The sequence below is a fragment of the Austrofundulus limnaeus genome, unplaced genomic scaffold (genome assembly GCF_001266775.1).
Source record: "Austrofundulus limnaeus strain Quisiro unplaced genomic scaffold, Austrofundulus_limnaeus-1.0 Scaffold89, whole genome shotgun sequence".
Classification (NCBI taxonomy): Eukaryota; Metazoa; Chordata; class Actinopteri; order Cyprinodontiformes; family Rivulidae; genus Austrofundulus; species Austrofundulus limnaeus.
The window spans coordinates 682,584-687,559 of NW_013952491.1; the positions used below are offsets into that span (position 1 = coordinate 682,584).

The following is a 4,976-nucleotide window of genomic DNA, read 5'->3' on the forward strand; positions in this document are numbered from 1 at the left end:
TCACAGACTGAACTTTAAATCCTTGTGGGATGCTCTGAAATTAAACTAATCTCTGAGAATTTATTAACAACTAATCTAAAAATACATCTCTCAGGAGAAAATCTAAAAATACCTGCAAATGAAACAGAAAATAATAAAGAATTCCTGCAGAAGGCCTCTGCTTCTCTGTGAGGCTGTTTGTATCTGCTGCTCTCTAGTGGCCACATCTATAAATTACATTAAATTTTCTTTAAAAAAAAAAAAGACAAAGACAAGAATTGTAATTTGTATTTATTGTTTAAATTCACCAAAAATTGTCTTAAACTACATCCAAGAGCATTCATGGTTGTCACTGTGAGCTCATCAACATCCAAAATGATGATGGTGTGACATCATCAGCACCAACGTGATGTCAGAGCATTATGACGTGATTCAAAACGAGGGAAAAACAAAAAACTCAAAAGCTGTCGACAATAAAAGCATCTCGCCGTCTCCCTGGTGGGGCGGAAACATTTAATCCAACGTAGGACTGTGGTTTCCTTCAACCTGCTGCCTTAAAAAAACACACAAAATAAAAATGTGTTTGAAAATGTTTCCTCTAAAACCACACGAAGGCGGTGAAGATGGTTTTTAAAAAACGTTGAGGATTAATACTGATGATTTAAAGCACCGGTTGTGCTCGTTAAACTCAACTTCCCAGCCTTTTCTTCTAAATTTAAATAATTACATCGCTTCAAGTGGAAGAACAGCTTCCCTAAATTGCCACAAGTTTTTTTTCCCAACAAAGTGGTTTCAGTGCGTCAAACTACTAAAAATAAAATCAAACGCTGAGCTGATTAATCAGAGAAGACTGGATTACTCTGCAGGAGGCGCCCCCCCACATTTTGTTTTTACAGAAATGTTTTCCAACACTTAGCTTAAAAAATAACCTTTATAATAAACTCTGGATCAGTTATGCTTCCTGGATATGGAGGACCGAAACTGACATAATTAAAATTAAAGGAAGAAATATATAAATGGTCAAATAAATTAATACATTTAAAATGCATCAATTAGATTAAAAAAGTAGAACTTTCCCTCATGTTTTATAATTTAATTGACCTTCATATTTATTTTTCCAGCTTAGTTCCAACAAATTATAAATTTTAACACATAATTTACATTTGATTGTTTTTAAAAATATACTTTTTGAATTATTTTCTTTCACCTGTACATGCATTTGTGTCTCTTAAATGATTGTTTAATTAACTTTTTTTATAATTTTTCTCACAAGTCTTTTTATTTCCACGAGTTGCTTTAACATTTCTCTGTCTGCTGTTTTTACTTTATGCATTTCTGTCTCATTATGCCAATAAGGGGGCGGGGCTTCGTGGGTCAGCTCATCTTCTATTGGTCAACGGATAGGAAGGAGCAGGATCCATGTGCAGATCTACTGTGCTGCTGCTGCCTCAGTTTAGCTTAAGGTTTAGTTAAAAATAAAGACAGTTTTCCTCCTTGCCTTTGTAAATAAAACCTGAACAAAAGCAACTCATGGAAATAAAAAGACTTGTAGGAAAAATTATATAAAAATAATTAAATATAGACATTTTAGAGACAGATGCATGTACAAGTAAAAGATTTAAAAAATGTGCTAAAATATATAATTCTTTGGAACTAAGCCAGAAAAAAAGGTCAATTAAGTCATAAAACATGGGATAAAGTTCTCCTTTTTAAATTTGATGCACTTTAAGAGTATTTATTTATTGGTCCATTTATTTATTTCTGCTTTTATTTATAATAATGCCAGTTTTGGTCCTCCGTACATGAAAACTTATTTTTCCTCTCAAACACACACTTAGAGTTGGAACATAAATCTGCGTACGGAGATGTAGGATTTATTACTACCACTTGTTTTGTTTTGACTCTTTTGTCAAACTTTAGCCCTAAAAAAAGCTCATGCTTTTGTTTTCTTTTAAATTGATCTCCACACTAATTGTCATCTTTTCTAATATATTTAGTATTTGGTATCGTTTTGAGACAGCACTGTATTCCTCAGCTGTTTCATTAAACTAACTAAGTGATGTTATATATGGCTATAATCTCCTTTACTAACGTCTAAATGACAAGAAGCTTTAAATACAGTGTGCTCAAAGAATCCCCCGCCCCCACAGTAAAAATAAGGTTAAATAAGTTTTCAGACTTTGACATTCTTTATACTAAAATATTGCATTATGTCCACTGTTTTATGGCTGTTAGCGCACTTCACCTTTGAACTCTCCGGGTTTTCAAATGTCACGTTCAGATGATGCTGAAATGTGTACAGAAACAGTCTGACCATCCGTCACCGGGACGAAAAACCAAAAAAAAGAAAAAAAGAAAAAAAAAGAAAAAGGGGAATAAATGACGTTAATGTGGAGCAAAGTTTCCCTCCCGAACCACTTGCATAAATCTTCTCATTAAATCATCTGCTATGTACAGCGACACGTTTTTACATGTCTGACCCGTCTGAGTCCAGAGCTGTCGAACCCGTCCTCAGAAAGACAAAAAATAAATACAAATAAAAACAAAACTGAGTTTCTAATTACAGCAGAATACAGCAGACATCTTTCAAGTAAAACAGCAGTTTGTTTTCTAAGACTACTGATGTGTTCACGTAAAAGAAAAAAAAAAACTGCTCGTGAAGCAGCGTGACGTCGCGCTGCAGCAACACGGACCAACGAATGTGCACGAGATCTCACAACCCTGGCTCCAACAAACCAAGAGACTCTGGAAAACATAAAAAAACCCTTAAATCTTATAAAACCCGTTTTTTATTCACAAAAAACTAAAAATAAAATTGAATGTTTAACTTTAAAATTAGACCTTTTTGATGTATATAATATATATTGATTGATTTTAGTGATTTTTAAATGATTTTTAGATGTTTATTTCTAATGTAGCACTTTGAAATCCATTATTATTATTATTATTACTGTTAATATTTAAGAGGTAAATTAGAAAGTTAAGGCAGCCACATGTCTCTAAAAAGCTGTAAATGTAAGTTTGAACTGGTACAAACTGGTCTGGACATCACTGAATGGGCTCAGGAACACTGGGAACGCTATGTCGAGAAATGCTGCTTAAAGCTCCATCGTGCAAAGAAGAGGCCATACATGAAGACGACCTACTCTGAACCAAATCATTTCAAACTAACCCAGACAGAGAGGAAACAGGAGACGCTTCCTGCCTCTCTGATGGTATGGGGATGCATTAGTGCCTGAAGACTTACATCTATGCAGACAAGGTTTTAGAACCATTTGTTCCCCATCAAGACGACGTCGTTTTTTCAGGGAAGGCCTTGCGTAAAACAGCAAAGACGATGCTACACCTGATACTGCATCCATCCACAGCAGCAGAGTCCGGGTGCTGAACCGGGTCCAGAACCGGTCTCCTCAGTTCCTGGATATTTACAGACTGTTGTTAAAAGAAAGAGGAGATGTTTCGCTGTGGGAAACACGCACCTGGAACAACGTTTTTGAGACATTTGAAGCCATAAAATTCAAAATTATACCTTGTTTTTGTTTTTAATCCTTTAGTTGAAGCATTTGATTTGTTCAATTTGTTCCACTTTAAATAAATGATGTTTTGTTTCAGGTTTTATTTACATTTTACACACATCCTGACTGTTGGAGTGGGGGTTGTAGTTAGTGTTTGACTCAGCTGACAAATATGTCATATGATTGACAGAACATGGCGACTAATTCCTTTTTTTTCATTACTAAATAGAATGAAGAAAAAAAAGTTTAAGAATTTGTTCTCAAAAGATTAGAAAAGCCATCATAACCACAGACAACTAGAAGCCATCAATTTCTCTGCCTCAGAGAAAGAAATCGATTTTTTGCCTTGAAATAAAGTGAGTGGACCAGCAGCACTCACTACATCTTTTTTTACAGTAACCCATTGATAATCATCAATGCACAAAAATTTAAGACAAAAGCACACAAATATCCAAAAACTAAAGTTTGAGACAGCTCAGGGCGAGATTTTTTTCTCTTTTTTGTTTCTTTTTTTTTCTCACTCAAGTTTAAAACACTGATTTTCCAGCTGTAAAATTTAGATTCATCAAAAAAGAAAAGAAAAGAAAAAAACACAGTTTTACGTCAGTTCAGCTCTCCTGGCTTGGTGGTGGATCTCACAGGCAAGTCCAGGATGATCCTGTCCGGTCCGGTCATGGCTGGGGCAGTAAAGTACTGATCACTGTGTGCCATCGAGTGCTGGGCGGATGGCAGCTGCTGGAACTCGTCACACTGGGCTGTCCCCAGTCCTGTGTGATGGGGCTTCTGATCCATGAGGGTCCGAACGGACCCGACAGAGGCCAGGGGCTCAGAATACAGAGAGGGAGACTCGGTGATACCAAGAGGAGCTGAGGAGGAGGTGAGAGATGAAGGCCAGGCAGGTGGACGAAGGAGGAGGGGGTTGAAGATCCAGAGTGGTCCGAGGGAAGGAGGTGGTCTGCGTGGCGGGAACACCTGGGAGGAAACATAAAAAGTTCCCAAATGTTCTGCTTTAACTCAAAATATTTTTATCTCAGCTTCTATCAACCAGTTCTTCAGCTCTCTGCTCATGAGCAGTGATCATTTAAGTTTTAAGTTTCTGCCCAATCGTGTCCAACTCAAGGCCCGCTGGCCAAATGTGGCCCGCCACAGCATTTTATGTGGCCCGCGAGAGCTTCGTATTATTGCCTCAAAATAAGTCATCATTAACCATAAACTACATCCCCCATAATGCATGTTGGTTATTTGACCCACAAAATGACAGTATCCCACCACCAGGTGGAGGTGCAAGGTTCACAAGTATCCTCAATTTAAACTGGAACGTGGAAAGTGGGAGAGTTCAGAATTCAAGATGGCAGCTACTCAGCACAACTCAGTGAGTCACTAACTTTTACTTTTAATAGTATTTCTATACAGTGGTTTGCAAAAGTATTCATACCCCTTGAACTTTTCCATATTTTGTCACATTACAACCACAAACATAAA

General features: G+C 36.9%; 1 protein-coding gene across 1 annotated transcript in view; it reads right to left on the reverse strand.

The window, feature by feature from the left end:
- Positions 1-3,976: 3,976 nt before the first annotated feature.
- Positions 3,977-4,976, reverse strand: part of kiaa1549la (KIAA1549-like a) — a gene marked incomplete at its 5' end in the record, with an annotated part of 80,177 nt that continues 79,177 nt past the window's right edge. Inside the window, 1 exon segment of the mRNA XM_014012168.1 lies at positions 3,977-4,466.